Raw genomic sequence first — 18,728 nt, forward strand, 5'->3', positions numbered from 1 at the left:
GGGGATGTTTCTTTCCCAGAAGTCCACCAACAGCAAGTTTAGTCCAAAAACAACTGTTAAGAAATTGATTAAGAACTACAGCCGAGTCTGCAAGTACATTAACAGATGAGAGATGCAGCAGAAAGGAGAGTCTAAAAACTAACTTTTATTTTAAGCATTTAGGAGTGAGCAGTATAGGACCTTCTGCAAAAGATGATATTTACATACCAGTTATTTTGATTTACAGTTTAACAGAGTAGGTTTTCTCCTCACAACATAATGTTTACACTTCACAATTTTTCACTTCTGTTCTGGAATAGTAATCAAGTTTTTTTGGAAGGCCCCCTCTTGAGTGACAGTAGAAATTTTACCTTTCTCTGCAGGTGGGTGTTTTTCCACAATAGGCTTACTTTCAGAGCAATGTTTTCTTCCCACTTCCAATACAGTCTCCTCACAATCCTTGAATTGGCTGCTTTCAATCACTTCGTTAAGAGTTCTTTTCTGTGAATTTTCTTTTCATGGTAGTTACAGTGTTGTCCTGTGTTAAAATAAGATCAATTACTTTGAAGTTTTACCAAGTGAGCACTTAAAAGCCTTAGTAATCTTTTAGATGCAAATATTTTTACAAATCTATCTGGGTAACCTGTATAAGGGGTTGTCAGAAGAACAAGTCAGTTACAGCTCAGTTACTCAAGCAAAAAGCAGGTACACCTTCAGACAGTAATAAGCACAATGTTTTGCACTGTACAGAAAGTAGAGCAAGAGACTAGGAAACTACAAAATGCAAAACGAGTTTACCACCTGAAGTATCCAGTGTCAAAAGAGTTGAGGAAATTCATGATTTGCCCAAAGGGCCAATGGTCAGCTCTACAAGTTCACAACTTTCTTGTCATAGTTGGTAGAGCTGGGAGTTTTAACCGCCTTCAGCAAAGCCACAGATCATTTTTATCATGACAGATCTGATGCAATTTGAAAGCCCAGTCAGTTCTGTCATATGTACTTTATATTTGTATATTTGACTAAGAATGAAGTTTCTTTACTCACAAGATGACACAAGTGCCAAGCCATGCTGGTTGCCAAGGACCAATCACTCATCTAAGTAACCAATTAAAAAAATTAAATCTGTAGAACAGACTTGAGGTTTGTGGTCACGTTTTAAGTTTCATGACACAGAGACTCGTCAAAACACTGGACAGAGCTGGAGCCTTTCTTTTGGCAGGAGCAGTGACAGGAAGCAGTCATCACAACTGCCATCACCCTGAGCATTCCTGCTACTGAAAAGCTCAGATGCTCGGAGGCAGAGAGGGAACAGAAGGTTAAGTATGGTCAAAGCCTTAAGTTCACAGTGGAAGAGAAAAAGGGATCAGATGCTGCCTGAGTTTAATTTAAAATGTTCTCAGAACTACGTTTCAGGTTACTGGGCATCAGGCTCAAAAAAACACCTAACTGCATGTTTTGATTTTTTTTCTAACCTGTATCCATGTAGCCCAGCCAGTCTTTTGGCATTCAGCAGCCAGCAGATTAGCCAGCTGCAAGTTTTATTGATCCCATCAAAAACAGAGATACCCTGGCCATCCACTCTTAGTTCAAACTCTGCTCAATACATTCATAGTACTGCTCTGCCTTAAAAAGTTTGTGTGCATGGTGGTAGTAGGTGGAACACACTGATTTTTGTTGCCAATTTATACAATCACTGTCCTTCTCACATTAACTTCTAACTTCAATTAAATTTGACCTTTTGCTGCAGCAAAATCTCCTTTCCTTCCTCTTCCATTCAGGCAAAACTAAAAAGACAGTGACATAATCCCTCTCTTCCCACTGCTAAAGTCCTCCCAGTTTGAGTGGCTCTTTTTTTTTCTTTAGAGTAGCTCTTCATGGTCTCATTGACAGTCCTCCAGTAATAACTCCAGATCACTGCTTCCAAAAGTGCTATTTTCCACACACACCTCCACACACGTTCTGCTGCAACTTTAGTTTCAATGCCAACTTCACCTGCTGCCATTTCAAGAAAGTAGCAATTACTTACAGAAAATTTCAATTTTCCAAAATCGTCAAGTCCATTATAAGCACAGATTTAGATTTTTTTGTAAACAGAAAATTAAGATGTCTAAGACTTACATAGTCTTTCATGTTTTTTTCTAAACGGGATATCAAATCTTGCAGTCTCATGGTAACATGATCTTTTTGCTCCACGATGTCCACTAGTTCTTAAATCCTTTCATTCTGCGTATTCATTTTCTTAGAAAAGAAAGTAGTTCAGTCAATGTTAAATTCTTGAACTATACGATGCATTTAGAAGTAAGATCAGTTAAGCTAAGCTTGATATAAAAAAAGCTAGAAACATACTACAACAGCATTTTAAGCCACTGAAATTTTGTATTAAAGCAAGTAATTCTGCACAAGGTTTTTTTTGAAAAAGTTACCTCAGTTGGTTCTTTAAGCTGCTCAGCAGACTCATCCCATTTAATCATCTGCATTTCAAAGTCTGTAACAGGAAAAGAAGACTGCATCAAATAAGCAGCCATTACATAGTTTACTCAGTAATCCATTTTTCCAGATCTTCTGGTATGTTAGTAGCTTTTGAATATACTCATTTATTTTTGTGTTGGCTTCTACTTGCAGGACACATTTCAAAAGTTCAGGTTGTTTTGAACAGAATTGGGCCCTGCAACCCGTATAAAATACAGATCACGTCAAGAGACTTCTGCTGAAATCGTACTATGAGGTATTGCTACTTCTATCTACGAATGTTCCACAGAATACCTGAAACCACTGCATCAGCAAAATGTAAAGTGCTGGGATCACAATATAACCATGAAATCACGAATAAATAATGTTGACGTGTTACCCCACAGTTCAGAAGTCTTCAACTGACAGTTTTAAGTTTTGTCTTAAAAATGAAATAATCAAGGCCTGTGGAATTGTTCAACCTGAACATACACAAAACAATTGATTATCACCTCTATGCATAAGATTTGGTTCAAAAATCCTGCTCAACTGGATTTTACAATGCTCAACTACTATTTTACAGTAGTCATTTCTTTTTTCTGTCACATCACACACACACCCAGCTCACCTTTGGTTTTCTGTGTCAGCTGCTCTTCAATTTTGATTAGTTCATTGGTTTTCTTTGTCAGCTTTTCTTTGGTCTGAGTTAGTTCAGTGGTAGTTTTGCCCAGCTGTTTTTCAAGCCAACCTGTAGCTTCCTGAGGGTCCTCTAGAGACACCACGTGTCTGTGTGTTTCTTCTGCCTGCTTTTTGATAACACCGACATCATTCTGCAAAGAATCAGTAACGCCCTCAAGATCAATATAGGTGCCTGGCCCTATGCCATATTCTTCACTCTGAAAGATAATTTATATCCATTTAGAAATAGCAAATAATTACACAATACCCATTATTTCTACTGAAAATTTGGAAGACCATTATGTCCTCAAACATCTACGTACAGTTAATTCTCACTTCAAAGCCATCTTGTGGGTTCACAGGCAATTTGATTGCCAGTTTCTGTCTACCTTCACACAGAATTCTCCAGCATCAAGTAACAGCTACTTTATTTTTAAAGCAGTTAATGGCCCACCATCACACTCCCTTTTATATCACCACAAAAACATCCCCTCCAAATTTAATATAAAAGCTAGCATTTTTACCCGATGAGAACACTGAATGAACACAGCAAGCAAACAGTTTTAGAAGGAATACATCTGAAATTTTCAAATATCAGTAAAAGTTTGTGAGGTCAAATAAGTTTGTGGCAACTTATCAAATTAAGTTGCACTTAAAACATTGACTTTATATCTTTCCTCCTTGTTTTTTAAAAACAAAAGGTTCCAAACTCACAAGAACCAGCCTCAACCTAAGAGTTTAGTTATGCCCAAGTGTATATACAATTGTCATTGCTTCAGTTGCAGCCACAATAGCCTTAAGAGGAAAAAAGTCTCTGGGACCACTCCAGTACAATCCATATACGGGGCCTAAGAATTCAGCTTCAAATACCTTAAATAGGCACTTAATGCAACAGTTTATAGCAAAATTGCAGCTTTTCCCCCAGTTTCTTTGTATACAGTAATTTTCACTTTGTGTTGCAGAAATGCAGAAAACCAAAGATTCCTAAACGCATATCTGAGGCACAGCAACTACTCCTGTTGAACATGATAAATGTATCTTGCTGAGGATACAGTTACACAGCATGCCATTCCTTGAAACCGTTCTTCTAATTCTTGAGACGTACCATCTCCACAACAGGTGGTTAGTGAAAGGGATGTTATCAGGGGGATAAAAATACCAGAGGTCCAGCTTGTTCACTGCAAGGCTGATCCTTTAGTTTATTTTCTTCATCCATGTCTTCAAGATAACCATCTACAAGTTCCTTGAAGATTTCCAGGCGCATGTCAGCATCTTCTTCAAGCCGTTCTTGTTCGTAAGAAAGGCACTCACTACAGTAGGAAAAATAAGTCAGATAAAAGCTAGCTAGCAGGAGCTGCTAAGAAGTTATTAGTACAGCTGCCTATAAACAAAGATGTTTTTTTCTTTATTTTGGCAATAATAGAACAATACACAAAATGGTGTTCCTACACCAAAGCAGAAGTGTATTTCCTGCACACACACTCCTGAAGAATGAGGGGGAGACATATATACACAGATTATGGCTGACACTTAACTACGAGCATTTTTTCTAAGCTTCTTGAGCCAGAATACCCATTTGAAGTATCACTAAGGCTGCAGTAACCAAAGAATTTGCAAGTGTCACTCTTTCTACAGACATCCTATCCAAGCTCTTCCGTTAGGGAGAGCTCTGCAGGAACACTGCTGACAGATTACACACACCCCCCTCCACCCCCCCCAAATCAAAGCCTTTCCTACACAGTATTTTTCCTGAACTCATAGTCCAAACAGAAACTGATCTATTACCAGAGGCAGTAAGTCTAGCAGAAGAGTGTGGTCTCTTATAGCCAAGAGACAGATTTAAGAAATAAGTGAATTGAATTTCATTGTTTTTAATCATTAACTTTAAAAACCACTTAAAGCTAACTTACTTGAAATATATTTCCAGCTCAGCAAAATATTGGGCAAATTCCTGCATCACCTCTTCACGAATTTTTAGTTCCAGCAGTAACTTATTCTTCTTCTCAGCAGTAAGTTTGTTCTTCAACTCTTCTGTGAGACTCAGCAGCATCTAGAATTACCATTAGTATTAAGTTTTTTATAAAGAAATGGTTTCCCAGAAGTGAGATTTTTCTCATTCCTCAAACACTACAACACCACTTTACTCTTCCACCTGACAAAAGCTCTTCCAGTTCTTTTATTAGCTTATTCATAAACAGGAACATTTATGAGTAGATCAAAAGATCTCTTTGGTACTAACACAGCAATTTATAAGTTTGCACAGAGCAGAAATTTGTAAAGAACATCCATTTTATTACAAGAATTGTTGAAGTTGTCTTAAACAGGCTTAAGCTCCACAGAATTTGGCTCTTGTTTTCCAGATGCTCATTTTTGGGGCAATATTAATGAAACTTCCATAAAACAGTTTCTAGTCCTCCGTTCCCTCCTCATCTTCCCTAGAAGTGACTGAATTTGCTTAAGGAACAGTTTTCAGCATTTTCTTGTGCATAGAATACAGAGGAACAGTCTGTATTGCTAAAAGCAGGTAATACTTGCTGTGCATTGACAGGAGGAGGAGAGAAAGCCAAATCTGCAATTCTTACTGCTTAGTCTATATTTAGACACATTATAGAGTTTTCCTACAACAGGCATTTTAGCACTTTAGTGTGACTAAGTAGTGATGATGTTGTTGCTGATTTCTGGCCAAACGACTGATCTTGGACAAGAACAGATGTGTCCATAGCTAAAACGTACCCAGAAAACAAAGAATAAAGTCTTCAGTATTTTTTAATCCTCTACTGCACTTCCAAGATAGACCTGTTGCACTTCCCTAGAGGTCTCTGAGCACAGCACTCCCCCAGTCTGTCCTCTGCTCAGAGTCACTGCTCAGACCAGTTTCCAGCTAGAGTACAGAAGAGGCACTTTAGAGTCTAACCCTTCTTTGGATTGCAGGAACACCAAGTTTCAGTAGCTTGACAACCTACAAGAGGGTTGAAACCTCACGCACCAACAGATTTCTGTATTTCCTATACTCTGAGTTTCTAGTTGCATTACATGAATGCCATCCCACAAACTCTGTTTCTTGAGCAGTTCTATCACCCTCACAGTCTGCTCCTTTTAGTGTTGTACTTAACCTGCTTAGATGAGCCCACATTCTAAAGGCCTGGATCTCTTGTCCTTTGAACATATCTAACTGTCAGCAGAAGTTTTCCATGGCTTCCATTAAGGCTGCAGCACTGATCCCCAATATTTTTGTCTTCCAATTCCGCCAGGGTTCTATCACTGCACTTACTCCTACTCATTCTGCCTAACCTCCACCTTCCCACTAAAGCTTCTAAGGACATAAAGACGACCTCTTTGGTGCTCAACCTATATACCTCAGGTGAGCAATATTCCACATAAAGATAGCAGTAGTATATGGGGCAGCTAGACTTGCTCCTAGGTGAGAGCATGGAATGACTACAGAACAAAAATTCACGCAGATCTCAGGGAATTTCTTCCAAATATAGCAAGTGTCTTGTCAGGCTGGATATTTTATGGGAATTATGGATTTTTAATAGAACATGTTCCCACTCCCACAAAAAAAAAAAATATGTATGTCCCAACAAAGCCTTTTTAAAAGCTTTACAAGGAAATAAAGCATGACTAGGAGCAATTAGAAAATACGATTGCAACATGAGACAGAAAAATCCAGTAACTAAATTCATATTCTTAGAAGTAAGGGAACATGCTCTTTAAAGGCAAATCAGAAGTACTGATCAAGATAAACTGCAACACACTTACTTTTTGTGCAGTGGCCGAGAACTTTAACACATGGAGTGTTTCATCATATGCTGAAGCACACTGGCTTATGTTTACCATCACGTATACCTTCCCCTTTGCACTGAAGAATCCTTGAAGGAAATGAGTTAACTTACTCTCCCGAAAGGGTATGTGCTGCTGCGACCTTTAAAAACAAAAGAACAGATGACCAGATGCTTAATAATGTCCAGCCAGTGTAAGAGCTATCCAGCATGAAGACTTAAAAATATTTATTAAAGCAGTAGTCATTAAATCAATTAAAATGGTTTTGGACTGGATGCAGCTGTTTGCAGAGAGACTGTGTGGCTGTTGTGACTGCTGCTTTAGCCATCACCTCAGACAGGCTACAGCAATACAATCGGGGGGAGCACCTAAACTAAGGGAGTGTTCGACCTTTAGCCTTGGGCAGGTCACACAGCCTCATGCTACACCAAACTATATCCCAACCTCTCTCCTCCTTTCACCATTAATGAAGAGAACATGTCTAGTCCTAGGCATGCAGTATCCAACATCATCAGAGATCTCTCTCACTCAGTATCCGGCCTCTGAGAACGGACAATAGCAAGTGCCTAGGCAAGAAAATGAGCACACACCAAACACATGGAGATACTTTTCAGAACTTTCTTCCTAATCTCCCAGCAGTTTGACACTTGAATTTAACAGCTGGGGATGTAGTTTATGATGCTTATAGGAAATTTTATGAGAATTCCTAAAACATGAATGAACGCACACTTGCCACCAAATAGGTTGGCTGCATTTTGCACACATAACAGCTATTCAGTTATATGGACAGTGCTACAGAACTCAGGAAGGCAGCGACACTCCTACCAGAGTACATAGACAGCTCATAAGTAGCTTTGCTGCAGGACTGACAGTCCAAAATATTTTAAAGAAATGTACTGCTTCCTATTCAACTTGCAAGGGGCAGGTATTAACACTTTAAGAGATCATGCTTCAGAACATTCCTTCTACATTGTTAAAATGCCAAGTTATTAGGATCAGAAAAAGACATTCTGAATACATTAACAGCCCTCTAAGCAGCTGCTAGTTTTAATGCATCCTTCCTATCTGGAAAGAACAGGAAAATAAGACAGACTGTAAATTCACAAAACATAATCAGGAACACACGCTAGCAAAGCTTTTTCATCTTAAGGTGTTACAGACTTTGAACAGGCGTCAGGAACAGTGTTACGGGTTAAGTGAATTTGGCAAAGCACATCAACCAGCAGACTGAGTTCATTTAACTTCTGGGACAGAAACAGATCTGCAAATGAGAACATGTGGAGAAAGCAGTTCCTAGACAGTTATATCCAGCTGTGACTATAGATCGTACTGTCTTTTAGAAAACTAACTTCTTGTATTATTTCACTCTTATTTAGATCCGCAAGCTAGGGCATAAATAGCAGGAAGGCTTTCTTTTGTCTGCATATAGTTAGCTGGATCAGGAGGAGAGTGTTAAAAGTTATGTCAGTATTTATTAAAAACAGACAATTTTTGTCAAATGGTGCACAGTTATCATAGCACAGCAATATTCTGCTGATGAAAAAAATGTTACACTAGAAGTACGTAGACAGTTGAGTTAGTTCATAAGGAGTAATAAAAGGCTAAAAATTTGACTCTTACTATGACACTAGTGAAAAGGGGGTTTTAAACTTATTCCAAAGTTTGTTTCTTTGATAAACCAAGCTCAGAGGAGTAAAGTTAAATTGCTAAAATATATGATAGCATGCTTAGAGGAGATTAGAGCAAAAGAGCAAAACAAGGAAAAGAGAAAAACAAGACAAGTTTTAAGGTAACTCTGGTAGATCAACAAGTCTATACATCATTTCTGCCAGAAACTTAGTGTTAGCATTTCATATTTTAAACAATAGCTTTTAAACATTGGAGGCAGTACCTAAAAGCCACAACCAGTTTGCAATTCGTAAAAGGACTTACTTTAACCGTTGACAATTCTTGAGTGTGTTAATACACTTGCCCAGAATCAGAAGAGAGGTGTTTGTATTTCCACTCTCTTTCAATCTGTGACCTTCACTGTGGGTCCTGGCATATCTTTCTGAACCAGCAAGATCACACATTGACAGTCTGAAAGCAGATAAGGAAAATTCCCTTTATTTACCTTAGAACATGCACAAATTATTCACTTTTAAAAACGATCACTTTTTTTAGAAGAAGAATTTCTTGATCTTCATCTGCACAAACACTTCCATCCTTTTCAATGTTGTTTTCTCAATCAAATTTTACATTACTTCCTGACAAACCTTTTCCCAACACACCTCCTATTTCCCCTCCCCCCACCATCTCTTCCTTCTGAGGACTCAGAGGAGTTCAGGTGTACAGCGGGCTGACAGAACCTTGTGCTGCACAGAGGGGACAAGGCACAGAAGAGCCCTGCAGCCTGATGGCTGGAGGTAGAGGGTCAACAACTGTGTGATGGTAGGAACTGGGGAAACCACCACACAGGCATGAGTTTCTACCAGGAAGCACTAGGTGTATAGTGCAGTACAAGTCCACCAACACAGACCATAACTGACAGTTCCCAGTACCAGTACACCAACACAGACCATAACTGACAGTTCCCAGTACCAGCACACCAACACAGACCAGAACTGACAGTTCCCAGTACCACCACACCAACACAGACCAGAACTGACAGTTCCCAGTACCAGCACACCAACACAGACCACAACTGACAGTTCCATCACAAAGAAGAGAGGGTCTCTGCTCTGAACTTACTCATTGACTCGGGTCACTCGCGGTGCTCCTGAATCTTCAGCTTTTAGTATCTTAACTGTGAATATGCTGTGACTAAAAGGAAAAGTTTAAATCAGCAGAGAAGTGATAAAGTAGACGAATACATTCAAAATATTTTTAGCCTCCACAACATCTGTTCAAAACACTGTTGAATCTGTCAACTTCTCTAAGCATATACTCTATCAGATACAAACTTTCCAAGAGATGCTTATGTAGCCTTTATTTTGCTTTTTCCTCAGACAGTTAGATGGAATAAAGCTAAATGCTTTTGCTTGAAGGAGAGTATTTGATAAAACTGTTAGTTTTTGAACATGTTCATCTTACTGAAGGATTGAATCCTTTTGACTAAAAGCACTGGGTCACACAGTGCTAAAGGATGCCAAACCTAGATATCTAGACCCTGTTAAAGCCTCTTCCCCTCCTAAAAGCCACAATCCATATTTTAGTTCCCCCCTCCTCCCAGACACCATCCTATGCCCAATGTTATTCAGAAAGTTTCTCACCTTCTGCTGGAGCAAGTATTTAGTTTCTTGCTTGTGATACTCCGGTGTTTCAACCCCAGTTTTAGAAGACTAAAAGCTTCTTTAGAATCAGAAATCTGAACCCACTGCAGATCTTTAGGAAAAACAAACATGGTAATCTTGTAAATATCATTATCAAAAAGAAAGAAGGGATTAGGGGATAAGATATGCACACCAAGAACAATACGTTTACTTGAGACATAAAAACATTTTACTAAGCATGCTTCAGACAGAAATTATATGATGACAAAATCAAGATTCTTCCTTCCATGGGAAAGGAAGGGCACATCTATCTCATCATTTCATCCTATTAGCACACAGAAATATGCTCCATCCAAATTAAGTGAGCAACCTTAGCCCATGCTCTGAAAAGCCAAAGCACAGGGTCTAATATGAGCATAAAAGCCTATGTTCATATCATCAAGGCAGAACTCTACCTGGACAGCTTCTCTGCTTTAGCCTATGATTTTGAGGGCAGGGGGGAAAAATCACCTAGACATCTTTCAGGGCTATCAAGTTAAAAAAAAAATCAGTGAAGAATTCTGTCTGCAGTATGATGACTGTATGTCATCTTGGTATGGGCTCGAGTAAATACCTACAGCCCTACTAATGGAACTTATAATATGAACATCATGGCCTCTGTTAAACTAGAGGTCACCAAAATTGTACTAGCAAAAATACCAGCTGTGACCAAGAAAAATAAGAAAATCATCAGCTGGTTTTCCTGAACAACACCAGGAACAATCTTATACTTCCAAATGTTATAAAAAGAGATTATGCTGAAGCATAGCTCAAAGCAGACTATTTCCTACTTCACACATTTTGTAGTCTTTGAAGAAATGAAGGAGTTGGGTTTATCATCTGATTCAGCTTTTTGAATCTATAGTTTGGCATATGAAAGATAAAAGTAGCAGGTCAAACACCTACAAAAAAGCCTTTAATCTAGAATTGGTGTCTTGATTGTCCAAAGAACCTATAACAAATCCAATAGGATTTGAAACCTGTTTTTCCCATGGCCAGAAACAAACACTGAACTGTTAGAGTTCTGCTAACCCCCCGCCTCCCCCAACCCACAACAAATTACATCACAGGCTTGATTAGAGTACTGTAAAATGTAATTTGCAGTCAGACTGAACTTTCTCACATATTCTCTGAAGTGTATCTCTACAGAAAATACTAAAAAATAGAACTGTTGAGCCAATTATAACTATAGGTAAGAATTTGGAGTCTTTTTTTAAGAAAATGGAAAAAACCAAAACACTAAAAAATTTGTCAATTGTTCTCAATATTTCTCCCATTTCAAAGAAATATCAAGGCAGTGGAGTGCACGCAGGCTTTTCAGAGTTACAGTTAAGAATAGAGAGAAAACACTATTAAAGGCACAGATACTTCTGTGATGCAAATTGTTGCCTTTCACGCTCAAGGTGGACATTTCTAGTGCCACAGTGAATACAGTCCGGAGTTTTCTAATCTAGAAAGAAACATTATTACAGGAAGACTGACTTTTCAAATTACATGTTTGGCAATTTGCAATGTATTCTAATCACCTTTTACATAAGAACATCCCTTGATGTCTTGAGCAAGGCGTAGTGTTTTTCTTTTCTTGTCATTTGAGACAGCAATCAATAGATCATAAAAACATTCATTGTAAATCTCACAAAATGAAACCCACAGAGAAAACTTCACGTCATTTTTCGCAGTTGTGCTAGATTGTTCTGAGCCTTTTAAGAGTTCTTCCAAATCTGCCAAGTACAAAATATTACAACTCAATATAGACCTTGTAAAATGAACTTCATTCAAAAAATTAATAAGTGAAAACTGGTATTACAGCAGCCTTCTAAAAAGCACTTACCCCAGACAAAAGTCCTTTGGAATTTTTCTCCCCTTTCTTAAATATCTGGAAGTCACAAGCTTACCCTACATATCTGCCAGACACCTAATCTACCACTGCCTTTCCCACTTGCAAATTCGATCAAAACCATGCAGCTTTGTTAGAATTATTCAAGTCTCTTCAATGTCTTTAGAAGACAGAGAATCAAACTGACAAGTACATGACATTCTAACATTTTAAAGCAAACCTAGTATTTAGGTAGTTTTTAAATGGCAGAATTAGGTTTATCTGATTACATACAGGGTCAGGATACCACTAGAGACCACAGCATAAGTAGTACTACTCTTCCTTGCCATAGCTTCATCTCATTTAATGCCTGTTCAGGTATACTTCTAACCATTTTATCCTTGTGTTTTCTGGCCAGATAACTTACTCACTGTCCAATTCACAGGCATATAAAGATGTCAAGTAGTTATTTTATTATTAACATAGGCCAGAAGTCAGTTGTTGACCTTAAGAAAGCTTCTTTGCCTGCTTTAATTGCAATTCTTTAATATAAAACATACCCTTACAACCAACTGGTGCTTTGCTGTTAGTGCTCTCTCGACGGTCTCCCTGCAAAAGAGAACAGAGACTTTAAGACACGTCGCTGGCAGGACATCACCAGTTACTGGTGTAACAGCTCCACTGGACAGCAATACAGTGTCGTTGCAATATGCCAATACAAAGATCCCGTATGACGCTTGTTGAATCCTCAAGTGAAACACAGTTCTATTAAAAGGAAGCAGAAACAATGCAGGCATGAAAAGAGTATGAAAAGCTCAGCAGAAAAAAAAACAAACCAAAACCCAAAAAAAACCCCAAGCATACGTTTAAGGTATTTTTAAACTATATAAATGTCACACCTGCAATTCATTTTCTCTTTCTGACGATGTAAACGGCCTAATATGCAGGCAAATTTGTATGTGTTCCTTAGGCTCCAAACTGCATCTCTTAAATTAAAAAAAATTAAGGAAGTTAGAAATTTGACTAGATTCTTTGCTGGATAGCTAGCATGTTAAGACAGTTTTATTTTCACCAGGCTATTCTGAACAGACTTATTGGATGACAAGGGAAGCAAAAGTAATTCACTACATCAGTTTTCACAAGTGCTCAGGCCCCTGCAGAAGTTTGCTGTGATAACTTAAGAGTTCATAATCTTGCAGCATGTGTGTATATATATATATACACACACATATATACAACATTAAGGCAATTAGAGATCAAGAATGAAACCCACAAAACCATTCTATGATTAAGCTGCTCCAAGCTGGCAATTAGCCTCATTCACAGAAGGCTGATGCACCCAATGAAGTATCAATGCAGTGCCACACAACTTAGTCTAATCCTATCTATCTCCTCCAAAATTAAAAACACACTAAAGATGCTTTTCATTTTCTCTGTAAAATTCTGATTATTCTTATTGATGCAAAGACTAAGCTGATTAAAAAATATCCAAACAATGCAAACATTAAAGCTTTCTTACCTGGCTTGTGTTTGAGCTTGCAGAAACCAAAGAGAGATCTGTTTTAAAACCTTCTATGCTTCCTGGTGCTGTTCTCTGAAGTGGCTCAACACCAGCAGTATAGGATGGTCTGAAAAAGTCCTCCTTAATCAAATCCAGTTCCATCCTGTGAGATAAAATAAACCCCTTTTTTTGCCTTCTGATCACATAACATAAAGCTTCTGAAGTTTCTTATATAAGACAAGTCAATTTGAAACTGATAGCTGCAGTTTCTTTAAGGAGAAAGCTTTCTTTATCCTATTCAAAATTTACATAGCAAGTTTCTGATAGCTGCGGAGAGGCTCTGCAGTGGGGTTCACATCATGATGAAACAAGACCAGCCATCCTTCTTCCAATGCAAAGCAACTGTTTACCAGGGAAAAAGCCCTACACATATACCACAACCTTGCTAAAACCCGTGTCTGACAAGGAAGATAGAATTAAAAAAAAAAAACACCAAACAATCATATTGTTCCGCATCCACTTCTCCATCATCCCATTATAGCGGCCATTTAGAATAAAAGTTCATTGCAAGAGTAACCCAAACTTCATGGTTATCTCTGCAGGACCTGATAAATAAATTGGTATTATAAATATAACACAGTGTAGCTTAATACATGACAGAGTTCAGAGAAATTCTGAAGACTAGCAGATAGTTTTAGCTATTAAAGGGACACTAGAAAATCAGAAGACCTCATGCCAGAGTGCAAGTTAAAGAACTGCTTTTTAGTAATTTTTTCAGTTGTTTTACAGATCAGCAATTCATTTATTAATCCAAAATTTAATGATTTTTGTGCATCTCAGAATCTGGGCAGTGAAAATTTGCTATAGAAAATGGAAGTAAATTGATCCAGTGTTGATAGCAGACAGGTAGATTTCAAAATAATCTTTAAAAAGTGCATTTTATTTCAAAACATTAGTATATTTTGTCTGCACTCTCCAATTGCTTTTTCCTGTGATGTTACAGATGTGGCTTGGCAGCTTTTGTTATGGATTAAGTTTAACTCCTTGGGCTCACAGACTATGACAGCAACTCCCTGGGCTCGTAGACTCACAGACTGTGGCAGCAAGCATCCCAGCAGTTGGACACCTACCACGTGGCCTCCTGCAGTTTTGAAGCTTTGGACAGGATGAGTCAATGGTCTTCTAATACTACATTCCCATGTCTGTGCTACAGCCATGCATATACATTTTGTCTCTAAATACTAATGGAGAACACACGGTGTTCATTCAAGCAGCAGACAGACCAGGGCTGGTTCAAAGCCCTTTTGCTCAGAAAAAGCGTTGCCTATTAAGCAGTCGTAATATTTTTGTTCCCCCCAGCAAAGAACCTGAAAGACGCCAGCACTTTGGGGTCAGAACAGTTAACAGCTCAGCCTTCCCATCCAGCTTGTAAAAGGCAGATACAGGACTTCATGAAGCCAGACAAACTTCACCAAGATGCAAATGAGGTAAAGCGATACATAAACTAAGCAGCAACGTTTAGTTTGATCTACAGTTCTTATTTTTGTCAGACAACTATATGAAAACCAGGAACAATTTGGCCTGAAATACTGACAAAGCTTGAACAAACACTGAGCTGGAAATAAGCTACTGCTGGAAAGAAACATACCTGTGCTGTGCCGATCCAGGAGTGTTATTCATCAGCTACACAAGTCCCAGGGCAAAACTCTTACCAGACCTTGACAGGAAACATATTTGTTAGGTAACTGACAGTTTAGTTGGTTTAAATATAAGCTTATTTTAGAGTGTGATTTGTCAAGACTATGCTCTCACTCTGTGCTTTTTTACCCAAGAGGCCAAAGGCAAACATGAAGCTCTGCCAGCCAAGCTGGAATCCAAAGCATTCCTGCGAGCCCCGCACTCCGAGAAGTCAGGTCCCACCACTACCAGCAGGTCCCAGACAAGGTGCGACTGTCCGTCTGTCTGCACACTGTGTCAGTCACACAGCACCGTCATTCCCTGGGATGTGCTGGGGCAAACGGGCACACTGCCTGCCTGGGGCCACTCCAACCGACTTGTGTGCTGGGAGATGTCCCTGTAATTCTGCTCACGGTGCCAGCAGAGTTTGGAGCTGCAGACACCTTCCGAGGGGGATCCCGACTGGCACACCAAGCCAAGCGTGCTCACCGCACACACACAGCCTGCAGCGCTGCCAGGCAGCACAGGGGCTGGAAAGGCTCCAAACCTCACAGCCGGCAGCTTATAAAACCACAACGCATCAGCGCTTACACTTAAAGAGATTCAAACGGAGCCTGTTCCCTCTGCAGATGCCCGTCTCTCAGCGCAAGGCTCCGCAGGTTTCCCGCTCTCATGGACACTGCCGCACGGCCTTGCCATGGCCCCGGCCGCTCCCTGCCGCCCCACAGCAGCACCGGAAAGTTTTCACACCCCCCCCCACCCCCCCAGCCTTTCCCCCCGTAACGCCGGGAGTAACCGCGGCAGCAGCGGGGAGAGGCAGGGGAAGAGGCCTCAGCCCCACCCACCACGCAGAGCCCCCAGCACCGCTCCCAGCTCCGCCACCCCCAGGCCGCAACCGCCGCCTCCTTCCCTCCTCCAGCGAGGGGCCGGCAGCCCCGCAACGCCTTCCCGGAGAGCCCCCGCCAGGCCGGACCAGCCCCGGCACCCACCTCCGCCAGGCGAGGGCCGCGCCGCCGAGCTGCCGCCGAGCTGCCGCCGAGCTGCCCTGTCAACCGCCGCCACTCCCCAACGGAACCAACGGGCACGGCCGCGGCTTCTCCCCATCGGAGCAACGGCGGAGCGCGGCGAGAGGCGGGGCAGGGCCACGCGGCGGGGCCGCGCCGGGGCTGGGCCGGGGCCGGTCCGGGCCGGTCCGGGGGTAGGTTTCCTGTCAGGCGGCGGCTGCGCTTCGCCCCGGGGCAGCGCTGCGCGGCGCGGGGCTGTCTCCGAGCCTTCTGTGCTGCAGCCCCCGGAGCCCCCAGGGCCCGCGCCCGCAGCGGCAGCACCACCTCGAGTGCCCCGGGAAGGCGCCCTGGCCCCGCTGGGCCCGCCCCGCGGCCTGCCCTCCCCTGCCCGCCTCGCCGCCGGCAGTGCCCGGGCGCTGGTCCCGCCGCTCCGGCAGAGGGTGGCTGTCAGTCCGGGCCGGGCGATGCTCCGGGGTCACAGCGTCCAGGAGCGTCCCCAGCCCCCGCCGGCAGACAAGGAGCGGAGCCGGGCGCTGGAGGAGCCCGGGCAGGTAACGCGGCTCCGGCCCGGGCGGTGCCGCCGCGCTGAGGAGCCGGGGGGAGCCGGGCCGCGCCGCGGCGGCTGGCGGGGGAGGGTGGGGGGGGGCGCCTCGTCTCCCGGGCGCTGAGGGGAGGCGGGCGGGGGTCGCGTCGGGGCGGTCCCGGGGCCGCAACTCCGCGCCAATCCGCGGGGGCCGCGCTCCGGGAGCGGCGGGGACAAGCGAGGGCGGCCGGCGCGGGGCGGGGGGGTGCGCCGGCGGTAGCGCCTTGGCGGCGGGGCGGGCCGGGGCTCGGTGCCCCCGGGGGCTGGCCCGTCCCAGGGCAGAGGCGGCGCCGGCGGGGCCGCGGTGCTGGGGGGGAGCGGGGCGCTGGGGGGGCACAGCGGGGGAGCCGGTTCCGCGGCGGCCGCCCCGCTCCCGGGGAGTGAGCTCCGGCCTCGCTGCTGCCGCGGGAGGGGCGGGAGAGCAGAGGCTGTTCGGGGCGTTTCTCCGCTCTGTCTGTGCGGGGCTTTTCCTCTCCGGTGGTCACGGAGCGATCGGCACTGACCCTGCGGGCGGGCGGGGAGCGGGGGGCTCAGAATGGGGCTGGGGGGGCCGAGGCACCGGCTGTCCTGGGCGGCCTCTGCCCAGGGGGGTTGGGGGCAGGAGCTGCAGGACTGCCTGCGGTTTCCAACAGCAGGCATGGAGAGAAACTGCGGTACGCTTTATTTTCTTGCTGCGCACCTTTAGAGCTGCTGGAACTAGAAGGGAGACTCAGGATCTCCTCTGACCCTCTGCTCCGCCCGTGGGGGGTTTTCTATCTGGGATAGGTTGCACTGGAGGTGTTAAACTCTCAGGGGCACAGGGGTGGGGAGGGAGGCAAGGTCTGCTGGGTGCTTCAAACAATTCCTCTTGCTCATACTTCAGAAGGAGAGAAAGGAACCTGTTGTAAAAGCAGCTGAGGAATTTATAAAAGTGAAATATTAATGACCTGGAAAAGCTCAGAGAGCAAAGACGTTGCGCCTGATCATTCAGGAGGGTTCTTGTCCTCTACAGCTCCTCACTGTGTGTGTTTCTGTAGGACAAATGCAGTTGGTATGAAGGACAGCAGTATTTTTATTTATCTAGCTAGAAGTAGTGATAGCACATAAAATATTTCTGCGTTGTTCATTATCTCTGCAGCGGCTGTTTTAGCCATGATTTTTGAGGCTGCTGTAGGACAGAGGATTAATTGCAGAAACAGTAACAAATATTTCAAGAATGTTTTCTTAGCAATGGAAATGGGAAGGGCTGACTCAGACCTGGAATAGCCCAGAGGAATGACGAGCCTTAGAAAAGTCCCGTTAGAGGCGTGATGATGGCTCTTTTCACCCGAAGCTGGTATTCATCTCGGGGATCCCAACCGGAGAGCAACATCCCCTCAACAGGCAGCACTGTCTGGGGAGAGGGTAACACACGGCTGTGCAGGGTCTGCTGAGAGCATCTTGTACACCCAAGGGATATTTTCTGCACATTGGGGTTCCTTTACCCAATTTTAGTTTTACCCAGTTTTAGTGTGGACTGCAGCGATCCCTGGAGTTTGAAGAACTCCCTGAGTTTGGCCTGGAGGATGCCAAAGGCAGCAGCAGCTCTCTGCAGCAGTGAGGTGAGGGAATGGAGTTCCGTGGGAAAGGTGTCTGTCAGCCCGCAGGGTGAAGTCCTGTGCCCTGGCTGAGGGCCCTGCGGGACTGTTGGAATAGCTGGGGCACGTTGGCTTGAGCCAGGCCTGCGTGGGGAGAGCTTGGGGCAGCCTGAGGGGGGATGGATGTGGGGAGCTGGACCAGGAGGAGGACCCGGGACAGAGCACAGGGCACGCACTGGGGCTGGGTTACAGGAGAGAGCGCTGGGGATTTAAGTCTGTTAGTCACAGAAGATGCTGAAAAAGCATCTTGTATCTCCAGATGTCAGCGTGTGTGTGTGTGTGAGCATGGTCTGTCATGCTGCGTCAGCTTCTGGAGATGTCCTGATAGAAGGAGCAGTGTGTTCACCAGGTGT

At 43.2% G+C, this 18,728-nt stretch overlaps 1 pseudogene; it reads right to left on the bottom strand.

Annotated features, from left to right (window-relative positions):
- The window catches only part of LOC141929226 (kinesin-like protein KIF20B), a 40,710-nt pseudogene extending 24,447 nt beyond the window's left edge, over positions 1–16,263 (bottom strand).
- Positions 16,264–18,728: the final 2,465 nt, after the last annotated feature.

This window comes from Strix aluco, chromosome 13 (assembly GCF_031877795.1).
Source record: "Strix aluco isolate bStrAlu1 chromosome 13, bStrAlu1.hap1, whole genome shotgun sequence".
Taxonomy (NCBI): Eukaryota; Metazoa; Chordata; class Aves; order Strigiformes; family Strigidae; genus Strix; species Strix aluco.